This window comes from Mus musculus, chromosome 2 (genome assembly GCF_000001635.26).
Source record: "Mus musculus strain C57BL/6J chromosome 2, GRCm38.p6 C57BL/6J".
NCBI classification, from domain to species: domain Eukaryota; kingdom Metazoa; phylum Chordata; class Mammalia; order Rodentia; family Muridae; genus Mus; species Mus musculus.
The window spans coordinates 106,632,349-106,652,955 of NC_000068.7; the positions used below are offsets into that span (position 1 = coordinate 106,632,349).

The 20,607-nt window shown below is 41.3% G+C and overlaps 1 long non-coding RNA gene across 1 annotated transcript; it reads right to left on the reverse strand.

The window, feature by feature from the left end:
- Nucleotides 1–10,568: 10,568 nt before the first annotated feature.
- On the reverse strand, nucleotides 10,569–18,016 carry BB218582 (expressed sequence BB218582). Its single transcript, NR_137201.1, has 7 exons — nucleotides 17,946–18,016; nucleotides 15,527–15,713; nucleotides 15,005–15,114; nucleotides 13,995–14,130; nucleotides 11,711–11,821; nucleotides 11,353–11,527; nucleotides 10,569–10,802 (listed from the first exon to the last, which is right to left on the reverse strand). It is a non-coding gene; the product is annotated as an expressed sequence BB218582 (long non-coding RNA).
- Nucleotides 18,017–20,607: the final 2,591 nt, after the last annotated feature.

Genomic DNA, 20,607 nt, shown 5'->3' on the forward strand with positions numbered 1-20,607 from the left:
GACTTTAGTGAACGTATAGACATGTGCGATCAGCAATCCACTTGGGTTAGAGAACCAACATTCTCCTCCTGAAAGTAATGATTTCTGGATCCTGATGGCTTCCCTGCAGTCCCTCCTTCACACCAAGACTAAATGAATGGAAAGATAGTTTCCCATTTCCATCTTCTCAGTTTCTCTCCTTCTTCCTATGAGGTGACAGTCAAAATGTCACCTTCATCCAGTGCTAATGACCAGAGCAGTGACTGACAGCATGTAACCTCATCCTTTCCTATCCTATCTGGGTGGTGGGCGAGTGACCATCACATTGGCATGGGCATGAGAAAAGAAAAAACAAAAAAAGACTACCCAGCAGACCTTACTGTAAGCCTGGCACATTGGAGCATTGAAAGAAAGAAAGAAAAAGAAAGAAAACAGACAGAAGTCCTGGGAGCACAGCAAAGCACTTCAGCTTCCAAAACCCCACCACAATTGTGTCAGCTTAGCTGGGTCAATTAGCTGCCTACTCTGTCTTCCTCTGTTGTTAATAATGGGCAATATCCTCTCCCCTGAACGAATGAAAATGAGGGATCTGTGGTTATAGTAAGCTATCATTAAAAGCACATGAATTCCTAAAAGCCTCTGAAAATAAATTAGTCTTCACATTACCATCTGCAACCATTTCACCTTAGCCAGTGATCCCATTAGCCCCTGTGCACTCTAAATAGGAGTGGGCCTGGATATTACTTAAGGAGTGATCTCCAAGGGCAGTCAAGTGGTCGCAGAGATCAGAACGAGAAATTCCAAAGGTGGCATCGTTACTCTCACATCCCTCCAGAGCCTGGACCCTGTGCTCTGAGCCAGCTCGCAAACGTGAAGATCCATTCTGCAGCATAACCACCACGGTTTCAGAATGACTGACAAGAAGCCGGGAGGCAGCACAGGTGGAGGCCAGCAGCGACAATCTCAGTTCTCTCTACAGATCTCTGCTCCCTACTGAACCTCAATAGGTTGGATCTCTCAGCCATATCATATTTTGGAGCTCTTTGCTTCCTCTGGAGTATTGATTGGATGATGATGCCTTCCAAGTTCATGTCCTGCCAGAACCCCCAGAATGTGACCCCATTTGGTAATAGAGTCATTTCCAGAGTAGGGTGAGTACCTGAACCCAATATGACTAAGAAGAAAAAAGACACAGGGACAGAGATTCACAAAGACAGCGCTGTACTACACAGAGGTAGAGAGTGTTATGAGACACGTACCAGCCAAAGCATGCTAAGGATTGCTGGCCACAGCGTGAGCTCAAAAGTAGACATAATGAGCCCTCAGCCTGAGCTTCTGAAGAAGAAGCAACCCCATGACCATCTTCATTTGTGATTTCTGGTCTCCTAAAGTGAACTTGTTCACAGCTATTCAATGATAGTCTTTGCTGCATTTTCTTACCTTGATCTTAGAGGAAAGACCACACACACACACACACACACACACACACCACCACCACCATTTGGATATGGAAACTATCTATGTTGTCACATTCTTGAACCTCATACTTTTTCTAATCACTAATCATCCTGGACCTTAAATGATGGAGGGTCTTCAGGGTTATTCTAAGAATCTTTTACTCACACTTTCCTCTGTGGTTATAATCATCACATTTGAGAGGTGTCACTGTCAGCCAAGCTTCCATCTGACAGGTCCACAGTGAGGTATGCTGGGCAGTGTTTTCTACAGTCTTTGTTTGTGGGTTTTGGTATCATAAGTCTGATACCGCCCACATTTTTACCAATGCAATGATAACTCTTCACCACCTAGAAAGGGTAGAGGATTGCCAAGGCTGTAAGTCCTTGTTTGGCTTCATCTCTTCACTTTCTCTAAGCACCTGAATCACATGCGTACAAAAGCATACACAATCACAAATTACCTTTCTCCAAATCTCATATACTCTCTCTCTCTCTCTCTCTCTCTCTCTCTCTCTCTCTCTCTCTCTCTCTCTCTTTCTCTCTCTCTCTCTCTGCCCCCCCCCGTGTGTATGTGTGTGTGCGTGCGTGAGCGTGTTCTGTCTGCCATAACAAAATAAAATACCTGATGTCTCATTTTGAAGAATACAGATTTCTTTGACTCTGAATTTTGGAGAGTGAAAGTCCAAAGGGCATAGCATTGGTTCTAATGAGCCCCCAGCCCGTTGACAGCTGCATCATTTTGCAGAAGATGCCATTCTGGTAGAAGTCAATGAGTGAAGGAGAGATTTCACTGGAAAGCAGGGAACCAGAGTTGAAGAGAGGCCAGGTTTAACCTCCACCAGCCCTCACTTCTTTAAGGTTCCACCCCATATCAGCTCTGTCACACAGGAGACCAAAATTTCAATACCTGAGCCTTTGGGGACACATGGACATCTGAATCACGGCAGTGTGTACATGAGCTTTCTCTAACACTGGGTTAAGAAAGTGTTTTTTGAAGATAGAGGTAAAAGATTTCAGTTTTATGAACCATGTTTGTTTTATTTGTAGTATAAAAGCAGCTACATAAAAAGCACAATCCAATGAACATGGACCAGTGACCCACACACTAAAGTTTGCTGACCCCTGTTCCAAAGGAATACCCTTTCATCAGAGGAGCCTATTACATGAGCCAGAAACCTGAACTTACCATCCTCCACCATTGCCCCATGATGTCCCCAGTCCTGAAAACTTTATTTTCTGAATAACTCTGACCCATTCAATCCTCTGCAATTTCTTAGCCCTCTTCTGCCTGGATAAAGGATGAGTCTTCTGACTTATCTCATCATATCCACTCCCAGCCCCTCTCCAAGATTTCTACACCCACAGCAGAGGGGCTTTCTCAACTAGCAAAGAAGTCCTGTGTCATGCCTGTGGCCTGGCATTGTCCCTGTTCCCTTACTGAGCCAGCCACCCGAGCCTCCTCATCCCTCTCTCCCCATTGCCATCATGGTTTGCTTTCTAGTTGCTAATGTATGCCTGTGTTTCTAATCTTTCAGCTTGCCTTTGAAAATCCTCTTCCTACTTCCCAGCAATTTTCAATCCCCATTTTCACTTTAAAACATAGAGTATCATTCTGACCCCAGCGCAGACACCATTCCTCAGAGAAAGCTTCCAAGACCTCTTCCCTAGACCACGCCCCTCAGTATAAATACTTCCTGTGAGCATGCTTTTTGCATGAGGGCCAGAAGTCATGATTGGAAGCTTCCTAAAAGTAGGGACTTTGTTTCCTTTCTACTTCACTGACTTCCCACCACTAAGCAGGGCAGAAATGATGGGCAGATGAGAGATGCGAAGGTGTTGTGATAGCTGTTCTCGGTTGTCAAAATGACTACATCTGGAATGCACTACAATCCAGAGATGGAGGGCACACCTGTGATCTGGATATTGAAGCTGGAAGAAATATACCTTTAATCCAGATCTTGAGGCACACCTTTAATATGGGCCACACCTTCTGCTGGAGGCCTGTATGAGGACAATGGAAGAAGGAAATATTTGTCCTTTGACTGCTTAAACTCACTTTGCCTGCATATCCATTGGAGTCTACTTTGAGATTCCAGCTTATACAAGAGACCAACTGTGGGACTGAGCAACTACTAGATCTTTAGACTTTCCATTCAGAGCTAGCCATTGTTGGATTAGTTGGACTACAGCCTGTAAGTCATTCCAATAAATTCCAGATAGATAGATAGATAGATAGATAGATAGATAGATAGATAGATAGATAGGTAGGTAGGTAGGTAGGTAGGTAGATAGATAGATAGATAGATAGATAGATAGATAGATAGATAGATAGATAGATAGATAGATAGATAGTAGATAGATTCATTCCATAAGTTCTGTGACTCTAGAGAACCCTGACTAGTACAGGAATCTTATGAGATGATAGAGACACAGCTTCCTCTCACCCCTGCTGTAAATGTAAATGTGGTTTTCCATCCATCTCTATTTCATGTATTGGAATTACACAAGGTCTGTGTTTTGTTTTGTTTTGTTTTGTTTTGTTTTGTTTTGTTTTGATTTGATTTGATTTGTTTTGATTTGATTTGTTTTGTTTTGTTTAAGCCAGGTGTAACGACACCTGACGTCAGGGATTTATTTACTCATTTATTTATTTATTTAGCTTTTCAAATTAGAGTTTCTCTTAGTAGCCCTGGCTGTCCTAGGAATTGCTCTGTAGACCAGGGTGACCTCAAACACACAGAGATTCACCTGCCCCTACCTCCCAAGTGCTGGAGTTAAAGGTGTGCACACCCTAGGACTTTTTATTTGTAAGAATAGTTTATATCTTCAAGGCTTTTCCCCACTTTCTCCTCTATAAGTTTCAGTGTCTCTGGTTTTATGTGAAGTTCCTTGATCCACTTAGATTTGACCTTAGTACAAGGAGATAAGTATGGATCGATTCGCATTCTTCTACACGATAACAACCAGTTGTGCCAGCACCAATTGTTGAAAATGCTGTCTTTCTTCCACTGGATGGTTTTAGCTCCCTTGTCGAAGATCAAGTGACCATAGGTGTGTGGGTTCATTTCTGGATCTTCAATTCTATTCCATTGGTCTACTTGTCTGTCTCTATACCAGTACCATGCAGTTTTTATCACAATTGCTCTGTAGTAAAGCTTTAGGTCTGGCATGGTGATTCCGCCAGAAGTTCTTTTATCCTTGAGAAGACTTTTTGCTATCCTAGGTTTTTTGTTATTCCAGACAAATTTGCAAATTGCTCCTTCCAATTCGTTGAAGAATTGAGTTGGAATTTTGATGGGGATTGCATTGAATCTGTAGATTGCTTTTGGCAAGATAGCCATTTTTACAATGTTGATCCTGCCAATCCATGAGCATGGGAGATCTTTCCATCTTCTGAGATCTTCTTTAATTTCTTTCTTCAGAGATTTGAAGTTTTTATCATACAGATCTTTCACCTCCTTAGTTAGAGTCACGCCAAGATATTTTATATTATTTGTGACTATTGAGAAGGGTGTTGTTTCCCTAATTTCTTTCTCAGCCTGTTTATTCTTTGTATAGAGAAAGGCCATTGACTTGTTTGAGTTTATTTTATATCCAGCTACTTCACCGAAGCTGTTTATCAGGTTTAGGAGTTCTCTGGTAGAATTTTTAGGGTCACTTATATATACTATCATATCATCTGCAAAAAGTGATATTTTGACTTCCTCTTTTCCAATTTGTATCCCCTTGATCTCCTTTTGTTGTCGAATTGCTCTGGCTAATACTTCAAGTACTATGTTGAAAAGGTAGGGAGAAAGTGGGCAGCCTTGTCTAGTCCCTGATTTTAGTGGGATTGCTTCCAGCTTCTCTCCATTTACTTTGATGTTGGCTACTGGTTTGCTGTAGATTGCTTTTATCATGTTTAGGTATGGGCCTTGAATTCCTGATCTTTCCAAAACTTTTATCATGAATGGGTGTTGGATCTTGTCAAATGCTTTTTCTGCATCTAACGAGATGATCATGTGGTTTTTGTCTTTGAGTTTGTTTATATAATGGATTACATTGATGGATTTTCGTATATTAAACCATCCCTGCATCCCTGGAATAAAACCTACTTGGTCAGGATGGATGATTGCTTTAATGTGTTCTTGGATTCGGTTAGCGAGAATTTTATTGAGGATTTTTGCATCGATATTCATAAGAAAAATTGGTCTGAAGTTCTCTATCTTTGTTGGATCTTTCTGTGGTTTAGGTATCAGAGTAATAGTGGCTTCATAAAATGAGTTGGGTAGAGTACCTTCTACTTCTATTTTGTGAAATAGTTTGTGCAGAATTGGAATTAGATCTTCTTTGAAGGTCTGATAGAACTCTGCACTAAACCCATCTGGTCCTGGGCTTTTTTTGGTTGGGAGACTATTAATAACTGCTTCTATTTCTTTAGGTGATATGGGACTGTTTAGATGGTCAACTTGATCCTGATTCAACTTTGGTACCTGGTATCTGTCCAGAAATTTGTCCATTTCGTCCAGGTTTTCCAGTTTTGTTGAGTATAGCCTTTTGTAGAAGGATCTGATGGTGTTTTGGATTTCTTCAGGATCTGTTGTTATGTCTCCCTTTTCATTTCTGATTTTGTTAATTAGGATTTTGTCCCTGTGCCCTTTAGTGAGTCTAGCTAAGGGTTTATCTATCTTGTTGATTTTCTCAAAGAACCAACTCCTCGTTTGGTTAATTCTTTGAATAGTTCTTCTTGTTTCCACTTGGTTGATTTCACCCCTGAGTTTGATTATTTCCTGCCGTCTACTCCTCTTGGGTGAATTTGCTTCCTTTTTTTCTAGGGCTTTTAGATGTGTTGTCAAGCTGCTAGTATGTGCTGTCTCCCGTTTCTTCTTGGAGGCACTCAGCGCTATGAGTTTCCCTCTTAGAAATGCTTTCATTGTGTCCCATAGGTTTGACACCAGTCAGAATGGCTAAGATCAAAAATTCAGGTGACAGCAGATGCTGGCGAGGATGTGGAGAAAGAGGAACACTCCTCCATTGTTGGTGGGAGTGCAGGCTTGTACAACCACTCTGGAAATCAGTCTGGCGGTTCCTCAGAAAACTGGACATAGTACTACCGGAGGATCCAGCAATACCTCTCCTGGGCATATATCCAGAAGATGTCCCAACCGGTAAGAAGGACACATGCTCCACTATGTTCATAGCAGCCTTATTTATAATAGCCAGAAGCTGGAAAGAACCTAGATGCCCCTCAACAGAGGAATGGATACAGAAAATGTGGTACATCTACACAATGGAGTACTACTCAGCTATTAAAAAGAATGAATTTATGAAATTCCTAGCCAAATGGATGGACCTGGAGGGCATCATCCTGAGTGAGGTAACACATTCACAAAGAAACTCACACAATATGTATTCACTGATAAGTGGATATTAGCCCCAAACCTAGGATACCCAAGATATAAGATATAATTTGCTAAACACATGAAACTCAAGGAGAATGAAGACTGAAGTGTGGACACTATGCCCCTCCTTAGATTTGGGAACAAAACACCCATGGAAGGAGTTACAGAGACGGAGTTTGGAGCTGAGATGAAAGGATGGACCATGTAGAGACTGCCATAGCCAGGGATCCACCCCATAATCAGCATCCAAACGCTGACACCATTGCATACACTAGCAAGATTTTATTGAAAGGACGCAGATGTAGCTGTCTCTTGTGAGACTATGCCGGGGCCCAGCAAACACAGAAGTGGATGCTCACAGTCAGCTAATGGATGGATCATAGGGCTCCCAATGGAGGAGCTAGAGAAAGTAGCCAAGGAGCTAAAGGGATCTGCAACCCTATAGGTGGAACAACATTATGAGCTAACCAGTACCCCGGAGCTCTTAACTCTAGCTGCATATATATCAAAAGATGGCCTAGTCGGCCATCACTGGAAAGAGAGGCCCATTGGACTTGCAAACTTTATATGCCCCAGTACAGGGGAATACCAGGGCCAAAAAGGGGGAGTGGGTGGGCAGGGGAGTGGGGGTGGGTGGATATGGGGGACTTTTGGTATAGCATTGGAAATGTAAATGAGTTAAATACCTAATAAAAAATGGAAAAAAAAAAAAAGAATAGTTTAAGAAGTTTGTTGCATGAGCCAGTAATCCCTCAGCAGGGTTTCCATAAATAAAAGCCAAAGTGTCGGGGGCTGGTGAGATGGCTCAGTGGGTAAGAGCACCCGACTGTTCTTCCGAAGGTCCAGAGTTCAAATCCCAGCAACCACATGGTGGTTCACAACCATCCGTAACAAGATCTGACTCCCTCTTCTGGAGTGTCTGAAGACAGCTACAGTGTACTTACATATAATAAATAAATAAATCTTTAAAAAAAAAAAAAAGCCAAAGTGTCAGTTGTCAGGCACCTGAGTAGGAATGGCATTCCTCCATGCAGCAGTGAGACTTGCTACTTAGAAAAACTCTTGCATTTCACTCAGATGGTGAGGGTATGACATTTTAAACTGTGGTTAGTTTTTAACCCACATATTTTAATTTTTTCCTTTTTTTATTAGATATTTTCTTCATTTACATTTCAAATGCTATTCCCAAAGTCCCCTATACCCACCCCCCACCCTGCTCCCCAACCCACCCACTCCTGCTTTCTGCCCCTGGCATTCCCCTGTACTGGGCATACACATATTTTAATTTTAAAAAATATGGCATCTTGGGTGTGGTATATGATTAAGTCAGCAAAGTGTTTGCTTTGCATACATGAAGATCCACAAAGGAAAACCAGCCATGGTGGTCCAGTACTTGTAATCCCAAGGCTACAGAGACAGAGAGAGATCCCTGAGCCTAACTGGCCAGCCAGCTCATCCTATTTGTAAGCTCCAGACCAATGAAAGATCAAGCCTTCGTCCATTCAGAAATATTGTAGAAAGGACTTGAAGAACCACACAGGCCTCTGTGCACATGTACAGATTTGCATGTGTACTTCACACAAACATTTGCTTTTGCCCATGTGAAAACACAAACACACAAAATATGACAGCTGCCATATTACTTCACTTCTCAAGATTAAAGAGAGCATCCCAGAGATTGTTTTACTCTGCTGTAGAGGTCCATGTCTTAGTGGACTCTCAGTACCATCAGGCAGTGGCAAGGGTACAGCATTAACCTCCAGCAGGAAGACAGGACATCAAGTGTGGGATGGGGTTCCCATCCCACAGGTACATCTCTGACCCATAATTGTTCCTGTCTGAAAGAATTACAGGAATAAAGATGGAGAGGAGCCTGAGGAAACGAAGGTCCAGCAACAGGCCCAAAGTGGGATCCAGCTCAAGGGGAGGTCCCAAGGCCTCACCCTATTACTGAGGCTATGGAGCGCTCACAAAAAGGGGTCTATCATGACTGCCCTCCAAAAGACCCACCATCAGCTGAAAGAGTCAGATGCAGATATTTGCATCCAACCAATGGACAGCTGACCCCTGTTGTTGAATTAGGGAAGGCTGAAAGAAGCTGAGGAGAAGGGTGATCCTGAGGGAGGACCAGCAGTCTCAATTAATCTGGACCCCTGAGATCTCTCAAACACTGGACCACCAAACAGACAGCATACACCAGCTGATATAAGGTCCCCAACACACATACAGTAGAGGACTTCCGGGTCTGTGTTCATCCAGAGATGACGCACCTAACCCTCAAGAGACTGGAGGCCCCAGGGAGTTTAAGGGTCAGGTGGGGCAGGGGTTGGGCGTATCCACGTGGAGACAGGGTGGGGTAGGGAGGATGTGTGGGATGTGAAGCAGTCGGAGAGTGGATGGGGGGTTGGGGGGTGGAATATAGAGTGTAAAAAATAAATTAAAAATAAAATAAAAATAAAAATAGTACTCTCAAAGTCACTAGAAAAATAATCTGTCCCTGATGAGCTAATTTGTCCACTGTGCTTGCTTCAAAAATGTCTATTTTCATTTTAATGATGAAATTAAATGCCTATCCTCATTAGATTTTTGGAATCACATCAAAATTATGTGTGTTGAGCCTGACGGAGTGGCAAATTCTATTTGAGTTCATTTCTTCTATGTTAAATGCTATGCATATGGTGTTTTTAAGAAAGACTGTTTTGATATATTTGGAAGGTTGTGTAGTGTCCAAGAAAGAGCTCTTGAACAGGAACTTGGAGACTCAGCCTCTACCCTGCCTCTGCCATTAACCAGACTGCGGCCCTATGCTTAACTCTTCTGTATCTGCTCTGCACCCAGAATAACGAGAGCAACGGTGCACTCCCTGCAACCCGGAAGGATCGTTATGAAATTCCGGGAAAATCATGTGTGCGAACGACCTGAAACAGCACCGGGAAAGTTACAGGAAAGTTGTAGCAAAGACGAGGAGTAATTATTGCTAGAAGTATTTATCATGATCTGCCTTAGTCTGTTTGTACTGCTAAAGTGGAAATAGCTTTAATTGGCTGGCTTATAAACAACAGGAATGTATTTTTTCCAGTTCTAGAGGCTGGAAAGTCCAAGGTCAAAATGTGGGGTGCGGGGTGTGTGTGTGTATGTGTGTGTGTGTGTGTGTGTGTGTGTGAACAGTCATAATTATGGAAGAGGAGGTCACGTGTGGAATTGAAGGGGGAAGGGAAGGAAAGAGTAGCAATAATATAAATACAGTCCTTGTGTTTGAAATTTAAAAAAAAATGAAAATATACAAAATTGTCAACCTCTAGATGGAAGGAGCAGAAGTAATTTTTTGTATGTTTTAAACAATGTCATACTTAGCTTCAGTTGTTAATCTGACACAAACTTATGGCCACCTGGGAGGAAGGGACCGAGTCTGAAGGACCGCCTCTCTCACGCTCGACTATGGGCAATTTTCTTGCTTTTTAATTGATAAGGAGGCTCGGTCCATCGTCCCATTCCTAGGTGGGTGGGTCTGGGCTGTGTAGAACTGCTGGCTGAGCATGGACCTGAAGCGAGCCAGGAAGCAGTGTGCCTTCATGGCCTCTGCTTCGATTCCTGTTTCCAGGTTCCTGCCTTGAGTGACTTCCCCATAAGCTCAACTAAACACTTTCTCCCAAAGTGGCTTTGCTTATGGTGTTTGTCACAGCAAGAGAAAAGCAAACTAGACCATATATGGAACATGGAGGGATTATACACACACGGAAGAAAAAAAACATTTTAAAAGTGTATAATTTATTAGTTTATAAACACAGACTTTTTTCATATAATTACTTTAAAATAAGGTTGAAAGCATGGCTAGCCTCCTGTTCTTTTCTACAGCCTTCTATTTTCTGTAGCTGGGATGAAGATGCTTATTCGGGATACAGTGATTGATAAGCTCGCTTTAAAAAGCTGGGTGTCCCTCCTGCTCTCCAGCTTGACACGATGGGTCACTTATGAATTGCCACTTCTGTCAGAACAAAGGTAGAAAAGGGCTGTTCTCATGTGTTTTGAATATGTGGGTTCTAATTTAAGAAAAAACTCTAAGAAATATTTTTTAAAAGAGCCTGTCATTGTATATCCAGAATGGATTTATAACATGGCATATGTGGGACCGGAAAAGACACTCACAAAATTGAACATTGTTCCTTTGAAATCTTTGTATCAGTTAAGACAGAGGTTGGGCATGTACAAAATCAATTTTCTCCTTCCTCTTGATAAAATTACATTTAAGTGTCCTTTAGGTTTTCTGTGTTTAAAATTCTGAAAAATAGGTAGAAGAGGGTAAATATCTAATAACAACCTTCCCACCCCCACATGCATGCCCCAGAACTTAATAATATGATGTGAGTGACCGGATCATAGTCTGCCACGGCCCCTATCATCTCTTGAAGCAGAGATGGAAGGATTCATTGAGATTCTTGCACACGAAACACAGAAGAGTTTTAATATTACAAAGCTTGTTTGAGATAATCTAGTCTGGGGTAAAGAAATAGGTTTCCATCTCAGATGTCACTTACAGTGTATTGATTGATTTGCCTGGATGGCTGGACTAGAAGAGGCAAAAAAGGTACTCCATGCTGAACAGACTAGTGTGTTGTGATGGAGCCCAGAGTCTGGGCTGACCATGGAAAGGGAACATGATGATAAGCGAGTCAAGAATTTGCTGTCCCAGCTGTCTTCTAGCTCATAGATCTGCAAGAGAGAGGGGAGACGCAGATAGTTGCAACTGATTCAGGATGGCTCTCAGCTGTGCCACTGCCCTTCAGTGCTCCACACCTATCAGTGCCCCACCAAGTGTGAGTTACCTTCACACTCCATCCCTGTCCTGCTGTGCCTCCTGTCAATCTGTTTGGATTACATGCATACCAGACTCACTGTGGCTCTGGAGCAATAGACACTCTTCAATTATAATCATCCGAGATCCTGTTTCTCTAGCCCAGTTTTCTTCTTTCGAGTACTCAATTGGGAAAAGATGGCTCATGATGGCTTTGGGTAAAGGAATTATTTTGAATAGAAAATTTGATTAAATCATCTTAACTTGACTGCTGATTTTTTTGCAGGCAAGTTTCCCACTTGTTTGTTTTAACTTCGGCTGTCAATCAAAGGAGATCTTATCTTCATAAGTCACAAGCGTGAGGTCTGGTCCTTTATCTCATTTCTATATCCTTTATATCCCTCCAATCTCCTTTTCCACATGCTGATAGTTAATAATAGTTATGTCTTTTTGGTTTTCAGATGAAGATAAACTTTTTCAAAGATGAAAAACAACCAAGGCAATCAACCAAGGCAAGTAACCTTTCTACTTGGGTGCTAAAATTCTTAACGATAATAACAGATTCCATATATAAAAAACATGAAGCTTAGCCCGGCATGGTGGCATACGCCTTTAATCCCAGACCTTGGGAGGCAGAGGCAGGCAGATTTCTAAGTTCGAGGCCAGCATGGTCTACAAAGTGAGTTCCAGGACAGCCAGGGCTATACAGAGAAACTCTGTCTTGAAAAACAAACAAACAAAAAACAAACAAAAACAAACAGAAAAAAAGCATGAAGCTTAAGCCATGTCTCAAAATATTTGTCCAAATTTTGTAGCTTAAATGGTCACAAGTCCTGCTATATATCCTGTGCTCTGAGATAGCTATGGCACTCGAAAAGACTAGCCTCCACTCAAGATAGCCATGGCAGACACAATGTCTTCAAGGGAAAACAGCACTTCTGAAGAGAAAGGAGAGAATCATGTTAGATAAACAGACTTTATTGGAGCAATGAGATGGTTTGGCTGGTAAAGGCTCATCCTGTGCCAATCTGGTGTGGTGACCTGAATTCCATTCCTGGAATCCATGCAAATCTGGAAAGAGAAAACAGACTCCGAAAAGTTGTCCTCTGAGCTCCACACGTGTGCTGTGGTATGCATCTGCATAAATCCTGCACACACACTAATAATAAAGATGATAATGATAGTAGTCATGAATCAAATTATTGAGTAAGAAGAGAACTTTACGATGAATGGATTATGGCGCTTTGGGAGCACTGTACAAAGAACTCAGAGAAGAGTGAAAAAGGAGGGGTCAGTTGGAGCAATGAATGAAAGGGGCATTCAGGTATCAGTGTGTGAAAAAAATGTATTTTCTGAGGTTTGTAAAATGACAGGTGTGAAGGGCAAGAGAATGAGCCTCAGACTTCTCAGCAGAAATGTGAGCAATGGAAGGTTTCAACCCAACATGGTCACCTCATATTTGGAGAACATGAACTCTCTAGCACTGCGTACCAGCTGTCACTAAAGGTGACACACAGGATATGCAATGTTGTTTGATATAGCAAAGAAGACACAGAATATCAGTAAAATTTGAATTGCATGTAATCTTGAAATAATATATACCCAGTGTGGTATTTGGTACATTATTTTATAGAAACACTATTCATTATTTGGCTAGCATACAGATCTTACTGTGGGCTTTTTATTTTATCTGGCAACCTTAGAGTTGGGAAAGGAAATGAAATAGAGTCTGTGTAGAAATGACTCCATCTAACACTCCTGGAAGTTCACTAGGGCAGAGCCAGTGCTGGGCCATCTACTTGCCAGACTAGCGCCTTTCCTCTTTCCATTTTCCAGGTTGACTTTCTTCTATCTATTCTTCATTTGTATTTCTTGACCTTAAGATTTTTGTAGTGTCAAACACTATCTCTGCACATGCCCCTACCACTTTTTGACTTGGCCAGCCAACTTCAAGTTCATTGTGATGTTACCATTCCTATCCCAGTGACTATATTCACATGTTCTTGTGCACCAAGAAGGAATAAAATTGCCAGTGTCTAGAAACAGGGAGAAGAAATAACTTCCTCAGCCACATGCTCAAGTCTACAACACTACCACTGCTGAAAGAACACAGCCCTAACAAACCAGGAACAAAGTCACCACTCAGTAATATCAACCAATCTGGGCATAGATGCATGTTGCTGATCGCAGCACTTGAAGGTGAAGACAGTCTGGTACCCTCAAGTTCAGGGTCATCCTCAGTTGTGTTGTGAGTTCGGAACCAAGCTGGGATACATTAGACTCTGACTCAGACAAATCAATAAATTAGGAGCTGGCAAGTTAGCTCCATCAGTTAAGAGCCCGCTGAGCAAATGTGAGGAACTAAATTTGATCTCCAGCACTTACACAAGAAACTGAGCTGGGTTCGAATACTCAAATGAATAACCCCACATCTGGGAAGACTGGGACAGGAGAATCCCAAGGGCTGGCTGCCCAACCACTATGGTCGAAATGCTGCACTCTGTATGGTGAGAGACTTTGTCTAAAAAGGAAATGACAATAATAAGACAAAGTGATAGAGGCAGATAATTCATGTCAACCCCTGGTCTCTCCATATATGAACACAAACATGCATGCGCTCACGCACACACACACACACACACTCGCACATACACACCAACACAAGCACACAAACATGGACACACACATTCACTCACTCACACATGCACATACACACAAACACAAGCACACAAACATGGTTACACACATTCACTCACTCACACATGCACATACACACAAACACAAGCACACAAACATGGACACACATACTATCACCACTACCCAACCACCCACCAATGAATTTAAAAATAAGTACAAATAGCATATTGAAATGTGTTTAGATTTCTTATCCCTGGTTGATTATAGACATCCTCAGGGTTTGTCAGGAAAGCTGCCTCTTTTTATGAGCAGTGAATAAATACCAAAATTAAGTACTTAAAGTTGGCTTACAATACACCTCGGTGCAGAGCCAATAAATTAATAAAACGTGATACATTTTCAGATCCCTCGAGGGGAAAATCCACAGCTAGCAAGGAGGCAAATTCACAGCAGCATCACACAGCAGTGCAAGCTAATTTTTCCATCTCCTGTGTGGAAAAGCTCAGATGATTTTTCACTGCCAACCCCCACATCTATACCTCTTAAAAAATATATATGTTTCTTAAAACATATTTCTTCATTGAGATTTTCATGTTCTCTTTTTTTTTTTCAATTGCTTTTGAAAAATGCCAACTTACAAACAAGAAGTGCAGACTGCTTTTATCCTATTTAGTCAAGGATTTTCTGCGCATTCGGTAATCAGTGGGGTACACTTATCCTGATGTTGGGCAGGGAATTGCATCCCCAACTCTTATTACCGTTCATAAATTATTGTTCCCATATGCACCATCCTGAAAATGGACCCCAATGGACTTTCTCTGGGCTCTGTACTCCTGAGGTTGGTAGTGTTAGGAATCTCACCAGAAGTCTGGAAAAGACCAATTAAAAGGCAAATTCTCTCTTCTCATTCCAATAACTCTGACCAAAGCAACCTAACATAAGGAGATAAAGGTGAATTATTTTCTACGTTTTCCATAAATTTTAAAATATATTTTACTACGGAATGTAGCATAGTACCCCCAGAGAGTTCTGTTTACAAATCATTTAAAGAAACATGATGTACTCAGCTAGCTCTCTTAATTATAATGACCTTGGGTATTTTTTTTTTTCATTGAAGGAGTCCTGGTGGTTCAAGTTTGAGCCAGCAGAAAATTAAATGGGAACATTGAAACTCTCCTATTTTTTTAAGGTACAGATTAGACACTTGATGTGGGAAAACAATAATCAGATCAGGATTGAGTCTCCCACATCATAAAAAAAAAATGTTGCGATATACTTACTCATAGTCTGGAAGACTTCACTTCCGGGGAGAGGGGCCACCACACAGAGACTCAAATAGGGGTCCAGGAGGGTGTGAAATCAATACTGACTTCTGTTGATTGAATTTCTGGGCATTCCAGATTGAACAGGGTGCCAGTTCTGCCCTCCAGGGACTTCCAATTCAGCAGGACAGCTTTAAAGATACATCTAAAAGACATTTGCTGCCCTGAGGATGCTGGATTCTTTAGTAAAGTGGTCCTGGGTATTCCAGCCTCATTTCCTTCTCATTGTTTTTCAAATTTAAAGCATTGATTTAACTATCAGAGGAAACATTTTCATTTCTTTTGCTCTATTTGTAAGTGTTGTCTCTTTCCCCACCCCCCAAAGCTTTCTTTCTGAGGGGATCTTTATTAAAACAGCTGCCACAAAATAACATAAACACATAATAATATACAATGCCTAACTAAACAAAAAGAAATACTATAGTTCAAAGGAAAGAGAGAGAGGGAGTGAGGGAGAAAGGAAGGAAGGAAGGAAGGAAGGAAGGAAGGAAGGAAGGAAGGAAGGAAGGAAGGAAGGAAGGAAGGAAGGAGAGAAAGAAGAAAGGTTGGTCACTCCCACAGAGGAAAACAAACAAATCATTTAAAGACATGCAACTATTTTTCAACACTAGCAGTGAACCTTCCTTCTATTGACCTAAAGTATGTCGTACTGGTGAGCAATTTGTTTGTTTGGATCTATTTTATCTTTATTAGAAAGGTTTATGGAGCTTTTGATGTTGCAGAAAAGCACAATATAGAATGAACCAAATATCATTTTCCCAGTCCTGCGTGCAGTGCGGGACTTGGGGCTGTTTACAATCTAGCTCTTCAGTGGTGAAGCACTACCCAGTGTTATTAACATCGTCTCCCACAAATTTCTCTCCCAGCCTAATACCTCATTCTGATTAATGGACTAGTAGCAGGGACTACTTCCAAAAAAAAAAAAAATCTGTTTTGCTTAGAGTATCTATTTAGATTCAACAAAACAAATAGTTGCACATATTAAGGAATATGGTGTTTTAGAACAAAGAAAGCAGCCAAGATTACAGGAAAGTTAACTGTTCCCTGGGGAGAAACCCTAGTGTTTAAACTGTTTCATCAGCAACAACTCGGAAATTGTTTTAATGGTGTTTTGAACATCTTATCCTTGTAAAAATAATGCCTATGCTCACAGCACACAGTGGATGAAATCTAGGCTTCAAGTTGGGCAAGTGGGTGTTTGTGGGGTGCAGCGGCGCTATTTCTATGCTGTCTGATACGGATAAAGATAAAGGAAAGCACAGAAACAACGATTGCCTTCAGACTGTTGACGACAACAAACACTTTTCAGGTTCCAGAGACAATTACCTCCTAGTCCCAAATTACTGGGCAAAACCCACATCATAAAACCTATGTAATAGCAGCCGATGAGAAATCACACAGGAAGGGTAACTGAAGCCCTCTGTATCTGTAAGAACAAATCTGTGCCTACAGAGCTCGCTCGCTTCCTCTTCTCAGATGGAAACACCTTATCCCTTTTTTCTCTCCTGATAATCTAGACCTCCAGTTACAAATGGAGGCCCCTAAATATTTGAGAGGATGCACTTTCCTTACATTCTAAACTTCACTTTACCCTCCTCCTGTGGGGCTGTAGGGGACAACAGGGAGACACTATACTACCTTCTGATTTTTAAATAGTGCTGAGGCTGTGGGGTATCACACATTTCTGCTTTTGATATTAACCTGACAGTAGCTAGGAATTCATGATTATCTTAGTGTAAGAGAGAAACCTTCTCATAAATTTAAAAAGTAAAAGTAAATAAATTATCCCCACTCGATGCAGGCTAACACCAGTAGATTACCTTGAAGAAACTTCGAGATTGTCATAGGGCGGAATTCACACACACACACACACACACACACACACACACACACACACACACCCTTATTTTAAGCTAGGGTCTTAAGTCTGAGCCACCACCGCCTTGGAATGTGACAGTCTCTCCTCATGTGGTCTAAGCTACCGACTGCTGTTGCGTGGGATCTTTCCCTCTGCCTTGGTAAAGCCTGTTTGAACTAGCCTGTGTTTGGAGGCAGAAGTTCTTTGGTAAAACGTATCATTATTTACGTACAAGAAAGCGATACGTTGTCTCTTAAATTAATTAGAAAGTGGTCTGAAAAGGATTTTTTTTTAAATCAACAAAAACCAGAAATCTTCGGGTAAAGAGGGAAAGAAGGAAGAAAAGGTTCAAATACAAAGCTGATTGTTTGCAGAGAGCCTGCCGCTCCTTTTGTGCCTAACTGAACCACGCCAGGAGCCCTCTTGAATCTCTACAAGAATACAGTTTCAGATCATCTGCATTCAGGGCCAGAGTCATGGCCCTGGAACCGATAATTGCCTCTGACAGGATTTAATTACCTTCTCCAGGACCTTTTCTCTGTTTGATTGGAGACCACCCCCTGCCTCCGATCAAATCAGACAGTAATAACACGCTGAAGCGCAGCAGCCAATCACGAGTCAAGTCTGAACAGTGACCTTGCTGAGCCGAAGCTGATTGGTGGTGTCAGCCTTGTCAACGGTGTCAGTGAACCATCAGACAAGAGCGAGCGAGGGGGGAGCGCAGGAGAGCCTGGGAGATAAGAGGCCCGCATTAACGCTAATGGAGGCTGTCAGCATTCAAGGCTCCAGGCCTCCTTGCTGGCGGCCTTGCACAAAAAAAAAAAAAAAAAACAAAAACAAAAAACAAAAATATGGAAGAACTCACACAAGTCTAAAATACTCAGAAGAGGAACGAACGCGTTCGTTTCTCCAGTGTGGGGAAATCTATTCAAGGTATAATTCACATGCAATTCAGATAAAATGACAGATACAGGCACAGTGTGTGACAGAATAATTTTTTATGAAAAGAAAAAAGGTCCCACAGAACAACTAAATGTATTTGGGGCTGCTAGGGACTGAGGCGGGGCCGTGGGGCGGAGGGCGGGGGGTGGGACTATGGGACTTTTTCATTTTTAACTATAGGACTGAGAGACATGGGTGTGTAAGAGGCATTACAAAATTCTGCATTTAATACCAAGCTGACTTACTTGCTGTATTATTTATGACTGTTGTAGTGTGAGATATAAGCCTACGCATGATCTTAAGGAGGACGAATACATTCATTAAATGGCCAACTTTTATGTATCTATCATTTTAAGACTGTTTATAGTTATGCATAATTCTAATGACTTGTATATATGTATATATCCCCACGAAGACATAAAACTTGGCTCACCTCTGTTCCTTTTGTAAATCTGGTTATCCCCCCAAAACAACATCAGGACATCGTGAACTCAAATAGACAAAAAAATGTTTCCAAGCAGCTGAGCCTTGGAGGAAAACACTGTATCATTAGGTCTGTACTAATTTAGAATTTAATTTATTCATTACATTTTTCTATAAACTAAGTAATCTTCCTTGTTACATTTATTTTGTTTATGACTCATTTACCTCCTTCCAACTCCAGCAAGAACTATGAAAACAAATTTACAGGAGCTCGTTGGATATTTATTAAAGAGTCATCTTCAGCTACACTTAGTAGAAATGAAGGATTTACTACTTGTATGCAGCACACCTTTTAAATAAACCTTTTAAGAAAGTTTGGTCACATCCAATTCTCTCTCAAAAAAAAAAAAAAAAAAGAGTTTTTTATGACTCTGTACTGTAGCCAAATTCTCTGTTACTTTTAAAATAATGTCAACTCCCGCCAGTGTAAGGTCAGCTCCTCTGTCATCTACATTGAGAGATATCTTTGTACCATGTCCTGCATGGTGGTGGACTTCCATGGAAATAGCCCCTGCGGAAGATTAGTGGTTTGTTTTTTTATTCCTCTTTATTTTTTATCCACCTACTCACCAAGAAAGGCATATTTAAATAAAGGGTTTCCTTCAAATCTATGACTCTTCTCTGTGGTAGTCATGAATGTAAAAGACCATTTAATTAATGTATAAATAAATCATGTTTTTATATTAGATGCAGTATGCAAAGGATTTGGTAAGATGAGATGAGTTTTTTTACTTTTGAGGGTTTTTTTTTTTTAAACAAATCAAAGGAATATAGCATCACCTTGAAATTGTTCTTCCTTTTTGGAAACTTAAGATTAATACAAGTCATCTGGGGGAAAATATACATAAGAAATCAGAAACGTTAGAGTCCAGGTCTGGCTTAACCATTGTCAAGCTGACCACACTGTGTCAAACTGTTTTGTTTACATGAGTGTTGGTATTCTTGGCTATTTATAAAACGCAATTAGAATGAGGTTACCCCAAGAACTCAAAGTTTGTACAATGCAAGTAGCATCACCATGGAAACATGCTAACAGTTGTGACTCTCGGGAACTGTCGGTTGTGAGCTGCTAGGCTCTGCTGCATCAGGCCTATCATATCGCACACTCACAGACCACTGCTCAGACCCAAACACACTTGACCAGTATAGAAAAGTAGATAACACCTGTCACTATCGCTGTCAACACTAGAACCAAACACGCCGAATCCCTTGGCTCTCTCCCATCCCTACTTTTTGCCACTTGGAATTAATAAGTTGTACTCAGACAAGAGCTGAAGTGTTATTGAAACAGTATGACAAACTTTTCATTCCTAGACTCTAGAGACACCCTGTGATCTTAGCCACGGGACACGGGACAAACACTTCCTAGAGACAGGGTTAAACACAACCTAACTCATGTGTGGTGATGATAATCTATTTCTGATTTATGTTATCATAATACATTTCAAGTAATAGTCACTTTGGACCAGTATCTCCAACTCCCAAATATATAGAACTCTGAAAATAAGGACAAGCTGGAAGTACTTTAGAAGCGTCAGAGAGCTGAAGTGCGCACACATCTCCATGCCAGAAGGATTTGATGTCTCAAAACAGTGGGTCAAGAGCACTTCCTTTCAATAGAGGATTTTACACTTTCCAAAGACAGCCTGCCACTATCATGAAAAGACACCTTTGACTGCCACATCTTTAGCCAGTTCAGAACAGACTGGACCTCTGCATAAGGGCACGGAGTCATGTCAGGACTCTGGCTTCTTTC